General features: G+C 43.4%; 1 protein-coding gene across 6 annotated transcripts in view; it reads right to left on the bottom strand.

The window, feature by feature from the left end:
- LOC123768066 (D-serine dehydratase) overlaps positions 1-25,822 on the bottom strand; it is a 340,022-nt gene that overhangs the window by 305,273 nt on the left and 8,927 nt on the right. Inside the window, exon 1 of one of the 6 annotated variants that reach the window (XM_069306861.1) lies at positions 23,629-24,054. The exons of the other annotated variants lie outside the window; for them this stretch is intronic. The gene's annotated coding sequence lies outside the window, so the exon portion shown is untranslated. Of the gene's footprint in view, positions 1-23,628; positions 24,055-25,822 lie in introns of those variants that run through there. 6 annotated transcript variants of the gene reach the window in all.

Raw genomic sequence — 25,822 nt, 5'->3', positions numbered from 1 at the left:
TGCAGTCCGAGTACTGAAGATAACTCCTGGCTCTCGCACCCACCAAACACCATACGCAAAGCACAGTGCAGTAGCGACACCGGAGCCAGAGCACACGACCTTCGCCTATAGCATCAGCCTCAAGAACTGAGGTGTGGGTAGCCGGCGTGGGGGGTCTGGGGCTCCCCTTCCCCCTCCCGGGTAGGGGGGAGCAGCGCAGACAGCGGCGTGGCGGCGTGTGACGTCACACTAGTTTGCTTGTTTTCTTTTGGGGAGTTCTATCCAGTAGTTCGGCTTTTGGTAGCAATTTTAATAGGGATTTGTTTTGAGGCGCTTACCTTTCTGGGTGCCTGTTCTGGTCGATGGCAGACATAGAATGCTTCCAACCACACAGGGGCTTCTATAGGCCATTGCTCCCCTTGCCTCTCTGAGGGGGCCCGGTTCTGGCCGTGGTCCCCGGTAGGCCTAAGAACTCCATACACATGACTGATGCCAAAGTCTGACATTAGCATATCAGCCTGGGATAGCTCCAGGGAGCTGACGGGGCTCCCCCCCAAAAAAATCTTTTTTTTTTTTTTTTAAGTGTCAAAATCCGTTCCCTCAGTATGGGTATGTCAAAAAAATTTTGAACTTGTACTTACATTGGCTGCTATGGGGTCCGTAAGTTGGCGCGTGACGTCATCATTCCCTGTTCGCCTGTGACCTACACTCCCGGGGCCAGTAGGGCGCCCGGGGCGGGGCGCTTGAGTTGCCGTGAATATATTTTTGTTCATTTTTTGCGCACAGTTCCAAATACATTTTATTTGTTTTTATGTGATAATCCTATGTATAATGAACACGTACACTATATTATGGCAGTAAAACATCCGTACTGTCCGAGGACACTGTTACGTGCATGACACTTGTGTACACATATGTTGCACATATTTTCCATTTATCATGCTAATTTATGTATATATGCAATCTATTTACAGACTATACACTGTCACACACTATATACATTCACCATCAAAACATTCAGAACACCGTGAGTGTGAGCTGCCACACCCAGCCAGCCCTCCCTCACTCCTCCAACATTGTATTTGCCAACATTGCTCCTCCCATCATACAGTTATTCACACCAATGTTTCATGTTCATTTATGTATTTTTACAACATATGTACACACTATATACATTCACCATCAACACACTCAGAACAGCGTGAGTGTGAGCAGCCACACTCAGCCAGCCCTCCCTCACTCCAACATCTTACTCGCCAACATTCCTCCTCCCACCATACTGTTATTGTTTTTATTACACTATTTACACATGTTATATATATCTATCTACATGTTTTATTTACGAAAACTATGCAAGTAAGCCGGTATTGTGTCCAAGCAGTACAGTGGCCACCATACACTGCATGAGAAATCACACAGCAGACAGCAGACGACGCTACAATTACGACGTCACCTCCCTCACCAAAATAGCTCCTCTCAACATACTCCTGATGCTGTTATTACACTACACACACACTGTATATACCCATGTACATATGTGTTTCCCATAGCGAACTACGAAGCTAGTATGGTGAGCAAAACCAGAATGGCTGCAGAAATTTTGAAAAAGGGATTGCGGACAAATGTAAAACAGAACCAGGTCTATTCTATAAATTCATAAACAACAAATTGCAGGTAAAGGATAATATTCAGAGGTTGAAAATGGGAAATAGATTCACGGAAGATGAAAAGGAAATGTGTGAAACACTAAACGAAAAGTTCCAAAGTGTGTTTGTACAAAATGAAATCTTTAGGGAACCAGATACAATAAGAATTCCAGAGAACAACATAGAACACATAGAGGTGTCTAGAGACGAAGTGGAAAAAATGCTCAAGGAGCTCGGTAAGAACAAAGCAGCTGGCCCAGATGGCGTTTCACCATGGGTTCTGAGAGAATGTGCATCTGAGCTCAGCATTCCACTTCACCTGATCTTTCAGGCATCCCTGTGTACAGGAATCGTAGCAGACGGGTGGAAACAGGCTAACATAGTTCCAATCTACAAAAGTGGCAGCAGGGAAGACCCCCTCAATTATAGACCTCTATCATTGACAAGTGTAATAGTGAAAGTATTGGAAAAACTAATCAAAACTAAATGGGTAGAACACCTAGAGAGAAATGATATAATATCAGACTGACAGTATGGTTTTCGATCTGGAAGATCCTGTGTATCGAATTTACTCAGTTTCTATGATCGAGCCACAGAGATATTACAGGAAAGAGATGGTTGGGTTGACTGCATCTATCTGGACCTAAAAAAGGCTTTCGACAGAGTTCCACATAAGAGGTTGTTCTGGAAACTGGAAAATATTGGAGGGGTGACAGGTAAGCTTCTATCATGGATGAAAAATTTTCTGACTGATAGAAAAATGAGGGCAGTAATCAGAGGCAATGTATCAGAATGGAGAAATGTCACAAGTGGAGTACCACAGGGTTCAGTTCTTGCACCAGTGATGTTTATTGTGTACATAAATGATCTACCAGTTGGTATACAGAATTATATGAACATGTTTGCTGATGATGCTAAGATAATAGGAAGGATAAGAAATTTAGATGACTGTCATGCCCTTCAAAAAGACCTGGACAAAATAAGTATATGGACCACCACTTGGCAAATGGAATTTAATGTTAATAAATGTCATGTTATGGAATGTGGAATAGGAGAACATAGACCCCACACAACCTATATATTATGTGAGAAATCTTTAAAGAATTCTGATAAAGAAAGAGATCTAGGAGTGGTTCTAGATAGAAAACTATCACCTGAGGACCACATAAAGAATATTGTGCAAGGAGCCTATGCTATGCTTTCTAACTTCAGAATTGCATTTAAATACATGGATGGCGATATACTAAAGAAATTGTTCATGACTTTTGTTAGGCCAAAGCTAGAATATGCAGCTGTTGTGTGGTGCCCATATCTTAAGAAGCACATCAACAAACTGGAAAAGGTGCAAAGACATGCTACTAAGTGGCTCCCAGAACTGAAGGGCAAGAGCTACGAGGAGAGGTTAGAAGCATTAAATATGCCAAAACTAGAAGACAGAAGAAAAAGAGGTGATATGATCACTACATACAAAATAGTAACAGGAATTGATAAAATCGACAGGGAAGACTTCCTGAGACCTGGAATTTCAAGAACAAGAGGTCATAGATTTAAACTAGCTAAACACAGATGCCGAAGAAATATAAGAAAATTCACCTTCGCAAATAGAGTGGTAGACGGTTGGAACAAGTTAAGTGAGAAGGTGGTGGAGGCCAAGACCGTCAGTAGTTTCAAAGCGTTATATGACAAAGAGTGCTGGGAAGACGGGACACCACGAGCGTAGCTCTCATCCTGTAACTACACTTAGGTAATTACACTTAGGTAATTACACAGTGAGGCTACCTCAATTCTCTCCCTCCCTCCCTCAACACAAATTCCTCCTTCCACAATACTATGCACGACGCTAATTATAACCACAATCCTGGTCACTAATTCCTATATATGAATAATTGACCACAAGTTTATTTTGGAAAGGAATCTAAAAAGTCGTTTGAAGATTCCTAGATGGACGAAATAATGCTGTGGTGCTGTGGCTAGTGCTGTGAACAACGTGAACAGCATTGAATCACTGATATTTGAACATTGTACCCCAGTCATTATCACACTCAGGCTCTTCTATAATACTATCATGACTAAATAATACAGATTATATATATAATTTTGACATTATTAGGCGATGCTGTGGTCACACGCTGAACAGCAGTGCTGTGCACTCATACTGCGAGCGCCGGCCTTGGTTGCTCACTTACTATTGAGGCTCCCACACCCGGGAATGGGGGACCACAATCTTTTTTAAAGATAGCGTCTGTTTATAAGAGCCCTGAGGAAGCTGATGTGAGCCCCATGTAGCCACGAGTTTTTAATGGAACGTGAAAAATACAAATACCCGGAGGCGCATAATGCACCCCTGACGTGGGGCTGCAGGCGCGTTGCGCAGTTAAAGGGTTAAACTGCGCAAACCTCTAATGAAGTGTGACATTGAATTAATTTTTTTTTTAATTTTCTGGAACTCTTTCAAATGTTTTGTGAATAATCTACTAGGCAAATGCTCCAACTTTGTCTAAATGATACCAGTGTAACTTGAAAACAAGAAAATACAAAAAAATTCTAAAATAGAATATTGAAAATTTCCGATTTTGAAATCAGCTGCAAAAATATAAAAATATCACAAACCTGTTCATTTGGTGTTATTATGCTCTCAGAATAGCATATGATCTTCATTTTCACATATTTAGAATACAGGTTTTCAGTATAGCTTACTTTAAAAAAAATGTCAATATGGCATTAGAAATATGTGGAAATTTAGACAACAAAAATTTATAACTCCAAATGTTTAGAGTTTATGAAAAATCAATTCTATGGGATTGTAGAACAGACATCTATGCACACTATGTGTAAAAATAGCGAGAATTGGTCAGAAACTAGATTTTTTGATACTGAAGTAAGTTGAAATTCTAGTTATAGATATAATTGAAGTTGAAGTTACTGACAATGAATTAGGCAGTTGTAATTCATAAATTTACTTGTATGTTGTAATAAACAATGTTTGGCATTCGTACTCAAGTATGTGAAAGTTGTAGGTCAATGTGTGTAGAAATGAAGTCAAGAAAAAAAAAAGCCCTCCCCACAAAAAAAAATAAGGATAATTATAATTATTTAGTAAATATATTTAGGTATACTTTATATAAGTAAAAACGTCCTAATCTGGTCCCTAATCATCAAAACAACCTAAAGAAACAAGGAAAATAGAGTTTGAAATCTGTGAAAAAATAAGCCAACAAAATTTCAAAGTCCCAAGTTCAGAGAGTTGTAACTGATTTATTTGTTGACCAATTTAATTCTAGCTTTACATAGTTAGAGACGAGTATGCATTCTTCTGGATGTAAAGGTTAAAACAAATTCAAATAATAAACAAAGGAGGAAAAAACCTTAAAACCTACAAAAAAAAAAATTCCCTAAACAAAATATTTTTTGGACATTGTTGAAAGTAAATGATAATAACAATGGGCAATGTATTTATATGACATATAACAAAATAGAGGATAATAACATAATTACTCATTATTATTTGTGTTATTATGTATTACTCACCAATGCTATAAAGGCACCTGCTTCACCTTGATTTTCTGCTTCAAGTTCTTGCAAAATACTGCTTCATTTTTGGCATTAATAAGGCACTATTAGTAAGCCCCTGAGACATTTTGTTGTACAGTATAACAAAACAGCTGTAGTCAAAAAATGGTGAATTCCACAATTATTCTTCCTCCAGTGGTTAAATATTGTACATCAATCACAGACAAAGCTACCCTATGCACTGGGTACATATTATACGAATGCAGACTAGGTCTATATATACACCTTACAGTAGGCTGTAGGGTGTACAGTAACAGAAACATAAATTTCTCTCAAATATTCAATTTACATCAAATTATATAATTTTGGGTTATATATTTAGTTTAGCAACATTATTACGATAATAAGAGCTATAAAAAAAATACTTATTTTAGAACTGATTTATTAATTTTATTATTTCGAAGCCGTAGGTCACTGAACTGTGGCAAAGAAATCGAACAGTAAGTAATTATCAAAAGAAGGCACCAAACCGGGAAGGCTATGTGGCCCATCAAATGTGCGGAATAATCAGAGGGCGCTAAATATCACCAAGAATGCCAATACGAGAACAAAAACGCATAAGGCGAACGATATCAAAAGTATCCGAGTCACCAAGAATTCTATTGAGGGACAGGTGACCGCGAGGGGCGGTCGGAAAGCAAGAAACATGCTCATCCTGGAAGTCAGAACATTCAAGAAGAACATGCACGATCGTAAGAGGGAAAATGCAATTAGGACAATAAGGAACAGGGCAGCACTCCATCAAGTGACCATGGGTTAAGCGAGTATGGCCAATATGCAACCACGCCAGAGCCGTTTCCCATCGCCGGTTACGGTGGTAGGAGGACGGCCACGAGGAAACACAACATTTAAGAGTACGTAGTTTGTTACCAGTAACAGACGACCAAGAAGCCTGCCAACGGGTAAGGATGGAGGAATGGATAACCAGGTAAAAGTCGGAAAATGGAATACCTTTACGAGAGATGGGACAAGAGTGGACAGCTTCCTTGGCGGCAGCATCCGCACACTCATTTAAAGACACACCAATATGGCTGGGAATCCAACAAAACTCAATCGACTTAAATTTACTGTGAACAAGAAACAGCCAATGCTGCATCTCGACAACTACTGGATGAACCGGATTAAAGGACCCGAGAGCCATGAGGGCACTATGAGAGTCAACAACTACTACAAAGGAAGACTGACAACGAGAAAGCAGGAGACAAAGTGCATAGAGAATAGCATAAAGCTCTGCCGTGAAGATGCTAGTCTCCGGAGGTAAGCAACACATATAAGTGCGATCAGGAAAAACAACAGAGTAGCCAACTCCGTCCGCAGACTTAGACCCATTGGTGAAGACAGAAACGGAGCGAGAGTGAGAAGAAAAGTGCTCAAGGAAAAGGCATTTTAGAACCGTAGGAGGAGTAAAAGCTTTAGTGATGCGGGTCAAAGATGTACAAAACTGCATAAGGGGGACTCTCCACGGGGCAAAGAAGGAACAACACGAGGAGAAACATTAGAAATACAAACGGAAAGAGACTCCTGTAAGCGAGATAACCGGAGAGAAAGAGGGATGTGGTGAAGAGGAATAGGAACCGCAGGAGGGGTAAAAGTTAAGGCACGACACAGGCGAGAGGAAGGATGTTGTAAGGACCGCGCAAGATAGCGAAGACAGTAGCGATCACGGCAGTCCTGGAGAGACAGGAAGCCAGTGTCAACATACAAGCTAAGGACTGGAGTCGAACGAAAGGCACCAGAACTTAGGCGCAACCTAGTATGGTGCAAAGCATCAAGATGGCGAAGAGTAGAAGGAGAAGCAGACGAGTAAGCAGGGCAACCATAATTGAGCTTAGACAGGACGAGAGAGGAATGTAAAGCAAGGAGAGTGCGCCTATCCGCTCCCCAAGAAGTATGGGACAATACCCGAAGGAGGGTAAGGGCCTTAGAGCACTCAACACGGAGGTAAGAGATATGGGGAGACCAAGACAAACGTGTGTCAAAGAATAACCCCAAAAGCTTCACGGAATCTTTGTACTCAAGGGGATGACCATAAAGTGACAAAGAGGGACGAAGAACAACCCGTTTCCGAGTAAAAGTCGTGGCACAAGTCTTAGTAATAGAGAACTTGAAGCCATGATCGGTGGCCCAAGACGACATGGCATCAATCGCAAGTTGAAGCCGGCGTTGAAGGAGAGGCGAATCATCACCCTGACAGCAAAGGGTAAGATCATCGACATAGAGAGTGGAGAAAACGCCTGAAGGAAGAGAGGAAAGAAGACCATTGAGGGCAACCAGAAAAAGAGTAGTGCTCAGAACACTACCCTGAGGCACACCTTTGTACTGCTGAAAAAAGGCAGAGAGCGCAGTACCAAGCCGCACCTGAAAGGAACGATGAGAGAGGAAGCTGCGAAGAAAGAGAGGGAGATGACCACGAAGGCCAAAAGAATGAAGCTGGGATAGAATATGATATCGCCAAGTGGTCTCGTAAGCCTTTTCTAGGTCAAAAAGGACGGCAACAACGGAGGTCTTCGCAGTAAAAGCAGTACGAATATAGACCTCCAAGTTCACCAGGACATCTGTCATGCTGCGGCACTTGCGGAAACCAAATTGAGAAGGGGAGAGGAGGTGATGGCGTTCCAGGAGCCACATCAGACGAAAGTTAACCATACGTTCAAAGAGTTTGCAGACACAACTTGTGAGGGCAATAGGGCGAAAATCCTTAGGGGATGTTCCCAGAGACCCTGGTTTGCAAACAGGGAGGACAATGGCATCGAGCCAGTCCTCAGGGACTGACGACGACTCCCAGATCCGATTATACAGACTCAGTAAATACCGAGACGTGCACGGAGGGAGATAGTGAAGCATCTTATAATGAATACCATCGGAGCCCGCCGCCGTAGAACCACAGAGGGCCAGGGCAGAACGAAGTTCAGAGAGAAGGGATCGTTATAGGGAAGTCGAAGACAAGTGCAGAAATCTAAAGGACGACACTCGAGGACAGATTTATGAAGAAGGAAAGATTGGGGAAGATGAAGACCAGAGCTAACAGAAGAAAAGTGGGAACCCAGCTCGGTAGTGACCTGCAACGGGTCCGCCACAAGAGTACCACGGAGGTGAAGGACCGGTGAAACATCGGGAACGAACTTACCCGCTATCTTGCGGATACGCTTCCAGATCTGTGGCAGAGGAGTTTCGGACGGAATGGTGGAGACATAAGATGCTCAACATTCACGTTTAGCCGTACAGATGGCCCTACGGGCCACCGCACTCGCCTTCCGAAAGAAAAGAAAATAATCGGCCGTCTGCCGACGGCGGTGTCTCTTCCAGGCTGCACGCTTACAACGGACAGCCCGAGCACAGTCTGCATTCCACCAGGAATGCAGACTCCTAGGGTCAACACTTGCAGCAGAGGAGCTCCAGCATATTTCAACAATCCTAAGTATTGTAGTACAGGTTGATGGTAGTGAGTGGTGTCCCAGAGAACATAAAGGTATAGTGCTCTTGAAAAATAGGTGAGATAACAGGAAAGTGCTAAGGGAAGTGAAAAATCGGATGAGAAAAAGTTGCCCTAGTGTTTACAGTGCAGAGAAGAACATTCAAGATGGCCACTATCAAGGGGAAAAACAAAACAGAGCTTGATTTTGAGGGATTCAATGAAGAAAGCATTGATATTAGCAGTCTACATAACAAGTTGGTAAATTTAGATACTATAGTGAACTCTCATGTAGAAATAATTAGTAAATTGAAAGAAAGTAATGACCATTTGAATAGCAAAGTTTTATGTCTTGAGGGTTTAGTGAAAGACTTGCGCAAGGATAAGAATCAATTGGAAACAAATTGCAAAGCCATGGAAGAAGAAAATAAACTCTTAAAAATAGCTTTGGAAGAAGTTAAAGTAAATTTAAACATAAATGACTACAATAGGTTAGGCAAGGAAATTCAACAGGAGAAACAGCTTTGGTCAGCACAGATGGAGGAAGTTACACAGGGAATAGAACAGTGCAAGAATGATATGCAACTCACTTATGCACAAGTGGCCAAGGAGAAGGAAAAAATAGAAGAAGCAGTAAAGGAAGTCAAACACTGCAGCAACCAAGATAAAACAAACATTAGGCTAGAAGTGAGGAAAGAATTGGCATCTAACCCGAAGTTGGTGCAAAACACAGTTGATCGGAGTAAGTCCCTGATCATTTTTGGCTGCAAAGAAAAGGCGATAACATCTAGGTCAGAAAGAGCTGTAGAAGAAGCTAAAGTAGTAGATAAAATTGTTGGCCTCGTGGAAGGTCTTACAAACAGAGAGAATGTGTGCGACTACAGGAGAATAGGCAGGTACGTAAAAGGGAAAGATCGACCTTTGAGGATCACCCTAAACGGTGCCAAACAGATGGAAGAAGTACTAAGGAATGCTAGAAAATTGCAAAGGGATGAGGATGGGAAAGGGTGGTCGTTAAGACGAGATCTTTCAAAAGAAGATAGAGAGAAGCTGAAACTGAACCTCGCCGAGGCAAAACATTTAAATGAGAGCAGGAATGAAGAAGAAATAAATTCTTTTTTCTACAAAGTGATAGGGGTAGGCAAACCAGTAAAGTGGTACATAAAGGCAAACCAACAAAATCAATAGAGAGAGGGGGAGTGAAGAATAAGGAAAGGGGGAACAAGTTCCTGAAGATTGCATACACCAACATAGATGGAGCGAGATCGAAGATACTGGAGTTAAGTGATGTAATACAGCTGCAGACACCAGACATTGTTGCACTCACGGAGACAAAACTTGAAGATGTAATTTTAAATGAGGTCATATTCCCAAGGGGCTACTCAATTTGGAGACGGGACAGAAAAATTAGGAAAGGCGGTGGCGTTGCTGTGCTGGTAAAAGAACACCTAAAGGTGAAGGAAATAATGACTGCCAATCCACAAGAAGTTGACATAATAGCACTAGAGACCTGCTATGAGGATGATAAACTAATGATGATAAATGCATATAGTCCACCGCCAAGCAGCACATGGTCAAAGGAGGAGCTAGATAGTAAACGTGAAGGTCTTATAACAATAATGAGAGAGATTATAGCGAGAGCGGATAACGATAGATCACGACTGTTGATAGTCGGTGACTTCAACTTGAAATCCATAGACTGGGAAGCATATGAAGCTAAAACAGAAGATTTTTGGACCTGTAAATTTGTAGACCTCATCCTGGAAACATTCTTGTATCAACATGTTAAACAAGCTACGAGGATGAGGGAAGGGGACGTTCCCTCCATGCTAGATTTGATATTTACCAGGAAGGAGGAAGAGATATTTGACATTCAGTACCTTCCTCCCTTGGGTAAAAGTGACCATGTCTTTCTGGGAATAAAATATGCAATGCGTTATAAGCTGGAAGAAAATAAGGAGGTTGAAGCAGTTGAAAAACCAGACTTCAGGAGAGGACATTATGGTGACCTTAGAAATTTTTTTAGTGAGTATAATTGGACAGACTTGATGCTAGGCAAGGAAGTGAATGAGATGTATGGCAAGTTTTGTGAAATATATGATAAAGGCACAAAAAAATTTATACCAAAACAGAGATGCAGAACTAGGAAACAGGATTGGTTCAATAGAAATTGCGAGAGGGCTAGAGACCGAAAGACACAAAAATGGAATCAATACAGGAAGAGGCCGAACCCCCAAACATACCAGCGATACAAAGATGCGAGAAACAACTACACGGCAGTGAGGAGAGAGGCAGAAAGAAATTTTGAAAAAGGGATTGCGGACAAATGTAAAACAGAACCAGGTCTATTCTATAAATTCATAAACAACAAATTGCAGGTAAAGGATAATATTCAGAGGTTGAAAATGGGAAATAGATTCACGGAAGATGAAAAGGAAATGTGTGAAACACTAAACGAAAAGTTCCAAAGTGTGTTAGTACAAAATGAAATCTTTAGGGAACCAGATACAATAAGAATTCCAGAGAACAACATAGAACACATAGAGGTGTCTAGAGACGAAGTGGAAAAAATGCTCAAAGAGCTCGGTAAGAACAAAGCAGCTGGCCCAGATGGCGTTTCACCATGGGTTCTGAGAGAATGTGCATCTGAGCTCAGCATTCCACTTCACCTGATCTTTCAGGTATCCCTGTGTACAGGAATCGTAGCAGACGGGTGGAAACAGGCTAACATAGTTCCAATCTACAAAAGTGGCAGCAGGGAAGACCCCCTCAATTATAGACCTGTATCATTGACAAGTGTAATAGTGAAAGTATTGGAAAAACTAATCAAAACTAAATGGGTAGAACACCTAGAGAGAAATGATATAATATCAGACAGACAGTATGGTTTTCGATCTGGAAGATCCTGTGTATCGAATTTACTAAGTTTCTATGATCGAGCCACAGAGATATTACAGGAAAGAGATGGTTGGGTTGACTGCATCTATCTGGACCTAAAAAAGGCTTTCAACAGAGTTCCACATAAGAGGTTGTTCTGGAAACTGGAAAATATTGGAGGGGTGACAGGTAAGCTTCTATCATGGATGAAAAATTTTCTGACTGATAGAAAAATGAGGGCAGTAATCAGAGGCAATGTATCAGAATGGAGAAATGTCACAAGTGGAGTACCACAGGGTTCAGTTCTTGCACCAGTGATGTTTATTGTGTACATAAATGATCTACCAGTTGGTATACAGAATTATATGAACATGTTTGCTGATGATGCTAAGATAATAGGAAGGATAAGAAATTTAGATGACTGTCATGCCCTTCAAGAAGACCTGGACAAAATAAGTATATGGAGCACCACTTGGCAAATGGAATTTAATGTTAATAAATGTCATGTTATGGAATGTGGAATAGGAGAACATAGACCCCACACAACCTATATATTATGTGAGAAATCTTTAAAGAATTCTGATAAAGAAAGAGATCTAGGAGTGGTTCTAGATAGAAAACTATCACCTGAGGACCACATAAAGAATATTGTGCAAGGAGCCTATGCTATGCTTTCTAACTTCAGAATTGCATTTAAATACATGGATGGCGATATACTAAAGAAATTGTTCATGACTTTTGTTAGGCCAAAGCTAGAATATGCAGCTGTTGTGTGGTGCCCATATCTTAAGAAGCACATCAACAAACTGGAAAAGGTGCAAAGACATGCTACTAAGTGGCTCCCAGAACTGAAGGGCAAGAGCTACGAGGAGAGGTTAGAAGCATTAAATATGTCAAAACTAGAAGACAGAAGAAAAAGAGGTGATATGATCACTACATACAAAATAGTAACAGGAATTGATAAAATCGACAGGGAAGACTTCCTGAGACCTGGAATTTCAAGAACAAGAGGTCATAGATTTAAACTAGCTAAACACAGATGCCGAAGAAATATAAGAAAATTCACCTTCGCAAATAGAGTGGTAGACGGTTGGAACAAGTTAAGTGAGAAGGTGGTGGAGGCCAAGACCGTCAGTAGTTTCAAAGCGTTATATGACAAAGAGTGCTGGGAAGACGGGACACTACGAGCGTAGCTCTCATCCTGTAACTACACTTAGGTAATTACACTTAGGTAATTACCAGGGAACACACTTCCGTGGACCCCGAGAGGAAGAGCGAGGAATAGAGCGGAGGGCAGCGTCGAAGACAGTGTCATGAAAAAGAAGGAGAGAGCGAGGGAGAGGCAGAAGGGAGAGGTCAGAGAGAGTAGCACTGAGGGTAAAGAGGTTCCGGTCCGCTTTCGCAAACTGCCACCTAGGGAAGGAGAGGGGAGGGCGAAAAGAGAAAAAGGTAACAAGGATGGGGAAATGGTCACTGCCATGGAGGTCATCAAGAACCTGCCACGTGAAATCTAAGTAAAGAGAAGACGAGCAAAGAGAAAGATCAAGACAGGAAAGGGTGCGAGTCTGAGAGTCCAAATGTGTGGGCTCACCAGAATTCAGAAGAGACAGGGAAGAAGAGAAGATAAACGGCTCAAGAAGGTGACCCCGGGTGTTCGTTAGAACATCACCCCAAAGGGAATGACGACAATTGAAATCACCCAGCAGGAGCACAGGCTCCGGCAAGGAGTCCAGTGTTTCAGATCAGGAAGAGTAAGCGGGACACTCGGGGGGAGATAAATGGAACAAACAGTGTACCATTTCCCCACAAAGATATGAGCAGCAGAACAATGGAGAGGCGAAGGAAAAAGTAAGGGGACAAAGGGAACATCAGAGCGAATCAAGAGAGCAGAAGAGTTAGGAGCCTCTGCAACAGCTGGGGGGGTGGGGGAGAGAAAGCAATAGCCACAAAAGCGACCAGGACGAGCACCAAGCATCGGCTCCTGGAGACAGACACAAAGGGGTGAAAATCGCGAAATCAGAAGTTGGAGTTCAAGGAAATTGGTGTAATAACTCCAAACGTTCCATTGAAGAATAGACATCGACAAGAAGAGAAAGGACAACAACAGAGAACAAGGAAGAAACAAAGGCGAAAGAGCAACATAGCACGTTAAAGAAGATCAAGGTCGGGATCAGGGTCAGCAAAGTCAGGGTTAGGGGGCATGGGTAAACTGAGCAAAGACGGAGGGAAGGAAGCGGGAGAACAGACCAGAGGCGGACGGGCAGGGTCCAGAGGAGAAGGAGGAAGAGGAGGAGGCAACCGAGAGTAGTCAAGGACAGCAGCAGGAAGAGGGGGAGTAGAAAGAGGGGAGCGCACCTCAGCAAGGGCAACAACCGAGAGGGAAGCGGGGGCCAAAGAAACCACCATAGCAGGAACAGGAGGCGCAAGCACCGAAACGAGAGGGGAAGGGGCGATAGAGTCAGAAGTAGGGGCCGAGGAAGAAAGCGAAGCCTTCTTACCTGCCGGGGAGGAGGAAGGAGAGGAGCCAGGCTTATGCTTCTGACTTAAAGAGACAGGTGTCCCAGCAACTACGTACTGGGCAACGGATTCCAGTGTCTCAACAGGAGAAGCTGAACGAGAGCACACACGACGGCCGGTAGAAGAGCGATAGACATCAGCCCACACTGATAGGCGGCGGGAAGTGTCAATAGATGGAGGAGAAGGATGGGAAGGAGGATCGGAGGGAGACGAGGAAGAAGACACGGGAGACATGACAGACCGGACAGAAAGAAGGGGAACCCCAGACAGAGGACCAGGAGGGGGACCCTTCGGGACAGAATTCAAAGGAACAGAGGAGGGGGGCAGTGGGCGTATCAGGGTCCAAGGCCTGGAAACAGTTGTGGGTCTGAGGAAGGTGGGAAGGACGAGGAGAGGAAGAGCGCAACACGTGAGCATAAGAGACGTTAGCATAAGGCGGGAGCCGGCGAACCTGGCGCCTCGCCTCAGGAAAAGATAAACGCTCCCGGTGCTTCATGTTGACGACGGCTGCCTCAAGCTTGTAATGGATACAGGCACGGGAGAAAGTAGGGTGGGCCTCACCGCAGTTGAGGCAGCGAGCCTGGGGAGAAGTGCACTCCGACTTAAGAGTGGCCTTCGCCCCCACACAAAGGACAGAGAAAGACAGTCCCAGAGCAGCGAAGGGCACCATGCCCAAACCTCCAGCACTTGTTACAAAGCCGAGGAGAAGGAATGTACTCCTGAACAGAGCACCTGGCACCTGCAAGAATGACAGAGGATGGAAGGGTCCTACCATCAAAGGTAATCTTCACAACCCGAAGGGGTTGATGGCGACGACCACGAGAGGGACAAGTGAACGAGTCTACCTAGAGGACAGAATGGCCTTGGGCATCAAGGATATGCCGAATATCATCGTGGCAGTCCTGCAGATTCCGAACACCGGTCGCAACAAGGGGCGGGAGGAGAATAGTGCCAACACTGGCATTCAACCGAGCGTTCTTTGAGACCCGAACAGGGATCTCGCCAAAGAAGGATAAGGCAGCCAAGCGGGAAGCTGCATCCTGAGAAGGAGCAGCAACGACACGTGTACCGAGATGAATGGGGTTGAAGGTAACAGAGGCATCCACGGAATCAACACGATGCTGATGGAGGGAGAAATCATCAGGAGGCGCAGAATCAAGAGGGAGGAGATCAAAGTATTTGGCCCATGAAGCGGGACCAAACAAGGCCTGATACGCATCAGTACGGGGAAGAAATCGAGCAAGTGAGGCCGTGGCGGGATGGCGTTGAGAACCCCCAGAGAGAGAGGGGTTAAAAGGCGCAGTAGTCACAACGAGAGACTTAGCCGCACCAGGGGACGAAGTGGTCACTACTGGGGGCTTGAGGCTCGACCCAACCACAGAGGAGGGAGGGGAGCTGGGGGAAGAAGTCAGGATGGTCAAAGGAGGAGCAAGGTCGGGGCCCAACGCAGCGGGGGTTACAGAGCCCGGTCTTCCAATACAGGCCGACTCGGGAGCTTGGTCGCCCACCCCACGAGCCTGAGAGGGTACAACATAAACATTCATCGACATACAGACGAGGAGAGAAATTCACCCACGAATGTGCCCCCATACCCACCATGGAGCCACAATTAGGGGAGACCCAACAGGAAGCTATCGCCCATCATGCCGGGGCCCCCTAGGGGTGCGTCGTGAGTATACCCCTACAAACGCCACCTTAAGAACCGTCAGTCCGTCGAGATCGGGTTCAGCGACGAAAGGGGGATTGACAATAAAAGGTTCCCCTCACTCGAGATGTTGGGTACTACAGTTCTACGGGTGCAAGAGTATGCCTCCTCAAGCACCCAGGCATCAAAATAGAAGAAGTCCAAAGGAATAACCAAAACAATCAAAAGGTCGGCAGGAAACGACAAGCAGATAGGAGAAGAGGGGGGGGAAAAACGAAACATAAGGAAAAGGAAAAGCGATCTGGCACAATTAGAGAACAAAATTTCAGTTTTAGAAATGATTTATTAATCTGAAACGTTCAAAATCATGGGTTACTGAACTATGACGACACAGACGAAAGTGAGTGAAACCTCACTGTGAGGTTTGCAGTACAGTATTCCCTTATCTGTCCACCCTCACTCATCTTGTTTCATCACAGAAAATGTATACAAGAAGATTTCAACACATTAGCTAGCTATTCATGCTTCAGCCTTTAAATTAATTTACAAAGATACATGTGCCACAAATCAGTGAACGAAAATCATTGAAACTCTGTCGTTCAATTGTGTGGACCACTCTCGCTGGTGTTCGGTTAATATGCTTTACTTGTTGTGTGGACCATTCTGACTTCTGTTTGGTTCATATGGTTCACTTGTTGTGTGATCCACTTGTGTAATCCAACTTGTCTTATGAAGGAATTATTAATTGTAGATAGATTGAGACAGTCTTCCACCACTCTGTGAACTCTGTCCCAACATCGTAAGCTTGTGGACCACTTGTGGTCCACTTGTGTGGCCCACATGTATGGTCCACTTGTAATTACCTAAGTGTAATTACCTAAGTGTAGTTACAGGATGAGAGCTACACTCATGGTGTCCCATCTTCCCAACACTATTTGTCATATAACGCTTTGAACCTACTGATGGTCTTGGCCTCCACCACCTTCTCACCTAACTTGTTCCAACCGTCTACCACTCTGTTTGCGAAAGTGAATTTTCTTATATTTCTTCAGCATCTGTGTTTAGCTAGTTTAAATCTATGACCTCTTGTTCTTGAAGTTCCAGGTCTCAGGAAATCTTCCCTATCGATTTTATCAATTCCTGTTACTATTTTGTACGTAGAGATCATATCACCTCTTTTTCTTCTGTCTTCTAGTTTTGGCATATTTAATGCCTCTAACCTCTCCTCATAGCTCTTGCCCTTCAGTTCTGGGAGCCACTTAGTAGGGAGCCGGTCGGCCGAGTGGACAGCACACTGGACTTGTGATCCTGTGGTCCCGGGTCCAATCCCGGGCGCCGGCGAGAAACAATGCGCAGAGTTTCTTTCACCCTATGCCCCTGTTATCTAGCAGTAAATTAGGTACCTGGGTGTTAGTCAGCTGTTACGGGCTGCTTTCAGGGGGTGGAGGCCTGGTCGAGGACCGGGCCGCGGGGACACTAAAGCCCCGAAATCATCTCAAGATAACCTCAAGATAGTAGCATGTCTTTGCACCTTTTCCAGTTTGTTGATGTGCTTCTTAAGATATGGGCACCACACAACCGCTGTATATTCTAGCTTTGGCCTAACAAAAGTTGTGAACAATTTCTCTAGTATATTGCCATCCATGTATTTAAAAGCAATTCTGAAGTTAGAAAGTGTGGCATAGGCTCCTCACACAATATTCTTTATGTGGTCCTCAGGTGATAGTTTTCTATCTAGAACCACTCCTAGATATCTTTCTTTATCAGAATTCTTTAAAGATTTCTCACATAATATATAGGTTGTGTGGGGTCTATGGTCTCTTATTCCACATTCCATAACATGGCATTTATTAACATTAAATTCCATTTGCCAAGTGGTGCTCCATATACTTATTTTGTCCAGGTCATCTTGAAGGGCATGACAATCATGTAAGTTTCTTATCCTTCCTATTATCTTAGCATCATCAGCAAACATGTTCATATAATTTTGTATACCAACTGGTAGATCATTTATGTAGACAATAAACATCACTGGTGCAAGAACTGAACGCTGTGGTACCCCACTTGTGACATTTCTCCAGTCCGATACATTGCCTCTGACTGCTGCCCTCATTTTTCTATCAGTCAGGAAATTTTTCATCCATGTTAGAAGCTTACCTGTCACCCCTCCAATATTTTCCAGTTTCCAGAACAACGTCTTATGTGGAACTCTGTCAAAAGCATTTTTTAGGTCCAGATAGCTGCAGTCAACCCAACCATCTCTTTCCTGTAAAATCTCTGTGGCTCGATCATAGAAACTGAGTAAATTCGGTACACAGGATCTTCCAGATTGAAAACCATACTGTCTGTCTGATATAATATCATTTCTCTCCAGGTGTTCTACCCATTTAGTTTTGATTAGTTTTTCCAATACTTTCACTATTACACTAATAAATGATACAGGTCTATAATTGAGGGGGTCTTCCCTGCTGCCTCTTTTGTAGATTGGAACTATGTTAGCCTGTTTCCACACACATCTGCTACGACTCCTGTACACAGGGATGCCTGAAAGATCAGGTGAAGTGGAATGCTGAGCTCAGATGCACATTCTCTCAGAACCCATGGTGAAACTCCATCTGGGCCAACTGCTTTATTCTTACTGAGCTCCTTTAGCATATTTTCCACTTCATCTCTAGACACCTCTATACGCTCTATGTTGTTCTGTGGAATTCTTATTGTGTCTGGTTCTCTGAAGATCTCATTTTGTACAAACACACTTTGGAACTTTTCCTTTAATGTTTCACACATTTCCTTTTCATTTTCCATGTATCTGTCCCCCATTTTTAACCTCTGAATATTATCCTTTACCTGCAGCTTACTTTTAATGAATTTATAGAAAAGGCCTGGATCTGATTTACATTTGTCTGCTAAACCGTTCTCAAAGTCCGTCTCTGCCTCTCTCCTTACTAACGTGTAGTTGCTTCTTGTCTTTTTGTATCGCTGGTATGCTTGGGGGTTTGGCCTCTTTCTATAATGATTCCATGCTTTTGTCTTTTGATCTCTGACCCTCTCGCAATTTCTGTTGAACCAACCCTGTTTCCCAGGTCTGCATTTCTGTTTTGGTATGAATGATTGTGTGCCTTCATCATATATTGTGCAAAATTTGGCATACATCTCATTTACTTCCTTGCCTAGTAACAAGTCTGTCCAATTATACCCAAGAAAACAAATCTCTAATTTTGTTGTGTGATCCAACTTGTCATATGAAGGAATTATTAATTGTAACCTGTGATGGAATAGGAAAGTTTTCCACCACTCTGTGAACTCTGTCCCAATATCGTAAGCTTGTGGACCACTTGTGAACCACTTGTGCGGTCCACTTGTGTGGTTCACTTGTGTGATCGAACTTGTCATATGAGAGAATTATTAATTGTAATCTGTGATATAACGGGGAAGTTTTCCACCTGTCTGTGAACTCTGTCTCGACATTGTAAACAAATCTGAACATACCCCGCTTCGTCGAACCATTGTTCGTCGAACCATTGATCGTCGAACTGGGCGAGTAAATCCGGCCTGAAAAGTGTGCGAACTAGCCGGAGATTCGTTGCAATGGGGTTAGTTGAATCGAGGTTGTACTGTATAATAAAATGTGTGAATCATCGCTGTACTCAAAACTATGGTGTTCATGTTATTGATTCAATTATTGTGTTCATAAAACAATAAACAAATACTTTGTCGGTTATTACACTATATACACACAGGTTATATATAAGTATCTGCATGTTTTGTTCACCATAACAAACCACTAAGTTGATATTGCAAGTCAAAAAGCAAAGAGGAGTGGCCACCATATCTGCCAGCCAGCCTCTCGCTGTCACTCCCTCCCTCAGTAACTCCTCACTTGCCCACATCCTCCTCCCACCATACTGTTTTGCTTTTATTCACTATATACAGACATTATATGTAAGTATCTACATGTTCTATTCACCATAACTGTTCAATTAAGCTGGTATAGTGCCCAAAGAGCATAGTGGCCACCCCTACCCAGCATGATACATCATGTAGATGTCGCCACCTCCCTCACCAAAATGGCTTCTCCCTCCACACTCCTTTTGTTGTTATTACACTATATATACACATTATATACAAGTATCTGCATTTGTGTTCACCATACGAACCACTAAGTTGGTATGCTGAGTGGCAGTGGCAGCCCGCCACTGGCTGTCACTCCCTCCCTCACCTCACCTGACTCGCCACCCTTCTCCTCCCACCATACTGTTTTTGGTTTTATTCACTACATACAGACATTGCCTATAAGTATTTGCATGTTTTTTTTCACCATAGCGAACACGTAAGCTGGTATAGTGAGTCCAGACAGTAAAAGGTGGTCACACACAGTCACCAGACAATGCTACCTCCCTCCCCACCAAGATTACTCCTCCCACTATAGCACTAATTATCGCAACAATCCTGCTATTATCAGAATCCTGGTCATTTTTATCTCAGTCAGGGGTCTTATGTAATACTATCATTGCTAAATAATAGCATGTATATATATGTACATTATGGCATTTTTAGGCGATGCTGTGGTCACAAGCTGAACAGCAATGCTGTGAGCTCATGCTGTGTGCATTAGCCTTGGTGGCTCACTCAGTACTGAGGACCTCACACCCGGGAATGTGGCCCACAATTTTTTTTTTAAATGGTGTCTGTTTACGAGAGCCCTGATGAAGGTGAGGTGAACCCCGTGAATCCGCGGGCCGTTTAAATCTTGCGTAGTTCTCCAACGTGTCACCTGACGTGATGCTCACTTTTGGGTAAGTTAGTCAACACATCATGTGACATGTTGCGCAGTTTAAGGGTTAAGGAGGCAGCTAGCCTCTACGCAGGTAAGGCCTGCCGCCACATTGAATCTGGCCAGAGGCCTGGCCTGAGGCCTGACCTGAGGCCTGACCTGAGGCCTGACCTGAGGCCTGACCTGAGGCCTGGTCTGAAGTCTGAGGCCTGGTCTGGTCTGAGGCCTGACCTGAGGCCTGACCTGAGGCCTGGTCTGAAGTCTGAGGCCTGGTCTGGTCTGAAGTCTGAGGCATGGTCTGAGGTCTGGTCTGAGGTCTGGCCTGAGGTCTGAGGCATGGTCTGAGGTCTGGCTTGAGGCCTGATCTGAGGCCTGGTCTGAGGTCTGGCCTTAAGCCTGGTCTGAGGTCTGGCCTGAGGCCTGGCCAGAAGTCTGGTCTGAAACCTGGTCTGAGGCCTGGTCTGAGGTCTGGTCTGAGGCCTGGTCTGAGGTCTGGCCTGAGGCCTGGTCTGAGGTCTGGCCCGAGGCCTGGTCTGAGGTCTGGCCCGAGGCCTGGTCTGAAATCTGGCCCGAGGCCTGGTCTGAGGTCTGGCCCGAGGCCTGGTCTGAGGTCTGACCCGAGGCCTGGTCTGAAATCTGGTCTGAGGTCTGGCCCGAGGCCTGGTCTGAAATCTGGCCCAAGGCCTGGTCTGAGGTCTGGCCCAAGGCCAGTTGTCGGTGGTGGTGAATTCTCAGCTTCAGTAACTGGCAATACACAGCTGGCGCCGGCTGCTGCTGCCTTGATGTTTCACTCACTGTCAGCTTTTTTAACAAATTAGCTGAGAAAATGTTACCATTTCAGTTGTTTGTAACACCCCTCTATCATATTCCATAGTCAAAATGAAGAATTAAAAATAAATGTGGGTGTCAGTGGTGAGGGGGATGTATTAGGGGGGGGGGGGGTAGGAAGACAGCTAGCCTCTTCCACAGTCAACATTTTTAGGAAGTGTCAGGCTTGGTGAGATGCCTCAAAGTCTAGCTTGAGTGATCAGCAGACTGCTGCCCCACGTCACTGCCTCAATACAGCCCGTACTAAACTCGAGAACATTTTACCATTTCAGTTGTTAACACATCGCTTTTTATATTCCATAGTCAAATTGAAGAATTCGTAATAAATAGTGGTGTCAGTTATGGAGGGTGGTGTTAGAGAAGTCTGGTGATGTCAGAAATCAGGTGGTGTCAGTGGTGGGGGATGGTATCAGAGAAGTCTAGTGATAGAGAATGGTGTCAGTGGTGGGGAATAGTATCAGAGGTCTGGTGGTGTCAGTGGTAGGGGATGGTGTCAGAAGTCTGGTGGTGTCAATGGGGGAGGGGTTTCCAGAGGTGAGCAACACCCAGCACTAGCAAGGACTTACTGTAATTATTTTTTTTTAAGAGGGTTGTGGGGCGGGACAGATAGAACAAATTGTGCACTGGAACAAATCGGCTTCGCCCCATATAGTTCGTTCAAGTGAGGACACACACTGTACCAACTTTTGCTGGTACCGATGTTGGTGTGACACCATTATTCCCCTATACAGGTGACAATATGGCTGAAATTGACTATTTCCTGGCATATTTTGATAATGAATTCATGAACCATCTTGTGGCAGAGACTAACAGATATGTTCACAGCCTCATAGAGGCATTTTACCTGCCTCTCGCATGACATGATGGAAGGACACCACAAAGGATGAAATGTACGTGTTTCTCGCATTGAGCATGATGATGAAACACTCTGAGAAACACATCATCCAGGATTATTGGAGCAAAGACAGCCTTGTTCCATCCCCCCATGTTCAACAGGTACATGTCATGTGATAGGTTCTTGTTGCTTCTCAGGTGCCTGCACTTTAAAAACAATGAAAATGAGGACAGACACGACAGACTTTGGAAGGTGCGGAAGGTTTTTAGTAATATGAGAGGCAAGTTCCGTGACTATTTTGTACCTGGACAGAATGTGGTGATTGATGAATCGCTAGTTCTCTTCAAGGAACGACTGGCATTCAAGCAGTACACCCCATCAAAGCGGCACCGATTTGGACTAAAGTTTTTCGTGCTGTGCGACTTCAAAACTGGTATCGTCATGGACATGATACTGTATTCAGGTACAGACATCGACATACCAACTCAAGATCCACACGGGTTCTCCGGCAGTAGAACCCTCATGGAACCGTTGCTGAACAAGGGGCATATACTGTTCACCGACAACTTCCATACCAGCCCCTTGTTGACCAGATACCTACTTGACCACAACACCGGAGTATATGGCACTGTGAAGGCCCACAGGAGGGAAATGCCAGTGCTTGGAATAGGTATTGCAGCGGGTGATTGCCAGCTGCACAAGCAGCAGGGCAATTGTCGAGGCAATTTGACAAGATGTTATCAGAGCCGTGGAGGGACAGACGTGAGGTGAATATGTTGACAACAATTCACACAGGTGCCATGTTGGACAGTGGCAAAGTGCACTTTCAAACACGCTTCCCAATATATAAACCCGATTGTGTCATAGACTATGTCAACATGCGCCTGGTAGATGAATGTGACATGATGCTCATTGCCGTCGAGTGTGTGCATAAATCTGTGAAGTGGCTGAAAAAATTCTTTTTCCACCTCATTAATGTTGCGGTGCTCAACTGTTTCAACATGTATCTAGTCAAATCAGGCAAGAGACCCCCAATACAAACATTCGGAGTTGCTCTAGTGTCACACCTGCTCGTCAAGTATGGGAAGGAGGGCTCTGTTGCAACGAGTGGGATGCCAGCAACAATGCCCCATGCAGTTCCAGACAGACTGAGGGGTAAGGAGAATTTCGGTATACACACGCTCGAGTATATGCCAGGCACAGCATCACGGGACAAGGATAAATGTGCCTGTGTTGTATGCAAGAACACTCAACGTAGAGAATGCAAGCGAAGATGCATCTCCCCTGGTGCGTTGAGGTGCAAAATGCCACTATGCCCTGTCAGCTGTTACACAGTACAGGCATACCTCAGTTTAAGAGTTTAATTGGTTCCTGGAGACGCCTCGTATTCCGAAAACTCGCATTCCGAAGCTAATTTCCCCATAAGAAATAAAGGGAAATGAATTAATCCGTTCCTGACTACCCCAAAAACCCCACATCAAACTAAATTTTTATACCTAATTCATCTAAATAAACCTACAAAACTATGTTCAAGTTATTACTTACCTTGCTGTTGAATGCTGTAGGCGTATGGAAGATGGTGAGGAGGTGGGAGGAAGAGAGGAGTTACTGTTTGGAAGGGGAGTCCCCTTCCATTATCACATCAGGCAGTGAGGACTTCACTGGTATGCACACTCTGGCACATTTTGCCTGCATACAACTAGGACTTGCTTGTTTTACTAAGAATTTGTCTAATGACACTTGTTTTTCCCTACATTTTAGCACTTGTCTGTAGTAAGAAATCACATTATCATTTAAAAGGTCAATGCAACGGCCTGCTACAGCTTTATCTGGGTGAGTTTTTTCAACAAAACTTTGCAGTTCTTCCCATACTTCACACATTTTCTTAATCAAGAAGGGACATCCTCTACTGCCTCTACTCACAGCTATTTTCTTAGGTTGAACCTTACCAATGGCTTTCTTGAGACCCATGGCAAGATATATAATGACAACTTTTATACTCAAATGGCCAAAAAACCGATAAAAAACTGTAAATCCTTGTGAAGAATTCAGGTGGGATAGTCACTGGACACGAGACACTGGTAAACTGAGGCGCGATCGCCATGCCACCACGCGCCAGTCGGCCTGTACACGTATCAACAAACTAGCGTCCCGAGGTAACCCTCGCCTTCCGAGACATATTTTTGGAGTAAATCCTGCTCGTCTTCCGAAAAACTCGCATACAGGGACACTCGCATTCCGAGGTACAACTGTACATCACACACTCGCGGAGTTTTAAGTGCGTTGATGGTGAATGTACTAGTATATAGTGCGGGATATTGTAGAATGTGTAAATATGTTGTAAATATACATGACTGAACATGAAAGATTAGAAATGCCTGTATAAGCAATATATGTGGAGACATTTGTGATGCATGTAACACAGTGTCCTGGAACAGTATGGATTTTCTACTGCTATAATATTGTGTACGTGTTCCTAATACATAGGATTGGCAAGAACAAACAAAACAAATACATTTGGAAATGTATGCAAAAAAAGAACAACAAATTATTTGTGACAACTCGCGCATGTTGAACGTGGCGCGTGACTGCCCTTCAAGAGTTTATGCCATGGACGACCACCAAATCGTGATGTCATAACATATTTTCCAGACCCGATTGCGACCAAAGTAAGTACAATTTCGAGTTTCTTTTTAAATATACATCATCAGGGAGGGGTATTTATCACTTTCACAAGAAAAACAAAATTCCCCAAGAATTTATTTCCTGCGCACAGGGGAGGGGGTGCCATATTTAGAGGCTGAGCAGCACAGTGGTTAAACAAATCTCCAGCTTATTGGCTTCAGTGTCAAGAAACTTTCATCCCAATATTTTCAATAATGGATTTTAGGCAAATTATTCTAACAAGTAGAAGTTAAGTAGAAGGTTTTCTTGATAAGGAGAACAGCTCCTATTAACTGGAACTGAGGGATTAATAAAGAGATACAAGCACCAGTCCGATGTACAAAAGAAGAATAGTAGTAAGAAGTGTCCACAAAGTGGATATGCAGCTGGTGCATTTATATCATAGCTGAGTAATACATAATAACACCAATAATAATGAGTATGTTATTATGCTCTATTTTGTTAGATATCATAAAAATACATTGCCTGATTTTATTATCTGTTACTTTTACCAATGTCCAAAAAATATTTTTTTAGGGGGGAATTGTTTTTGTATCCTTTGTTTATTATCTGATTTTGTTGTAACCTTTACATCCTGCAGAGTGCATACCCTTCCCTAACTATGTGAAGATAGAATGAGATTGGGCAACAAATTAATCAGTCACAACTGGCAGAACTTGGGACTTTGAATATTTTTTGGCGGATTTTTTTCTCACAGATTTCAAACTCTATTTTCTTTGTCTCTTTTGGTTGTTATGATGATTAGGGACCAGATTAGGGCTTTATCACTTATATAAAGTATAACTTTATATAGTATAGTATAACTTTATCCTCTAATTTTTTCCCCATCCTCCGATTCTTACCATTTTTACATATAGTATGCACAGCTGTCTGTTCTACAATCCTATTAGAATGGATTTTTCATAAACCCTAAACATTTGGAGTTATAAATTTTGTTGTCTAAATTTCACACATATTTCTAATGCTACATTGACGATTTTTTGTACAGTAAACTAAACTGAAAACCTCTATTCTAAATCTATGAAAATGAAGATCATATGCTGTTCCGAGAGCA

Source organism: Procambarus clarkii, chromosome 59 (assembly GCF_040958095.1).
Source record: "Procambarus clarkii isolate CNS0578487 chromosome 59, FALCON_Pclarkii_2.0, whole genome shotgun sequence".
In the NCBI taxonomy this organism is placed as follows: domain Eukaryota; kingdom Metazoa; phylum Arthropoda; class Malacostraca; order Decapoda; family Cambaridae; genus Procambarus; species Procambarus clarkii.
Note: the sequence above shows the minus strand (reverse complement) of the source record. Positions and strands in the feature narration are given on the sequence as shown.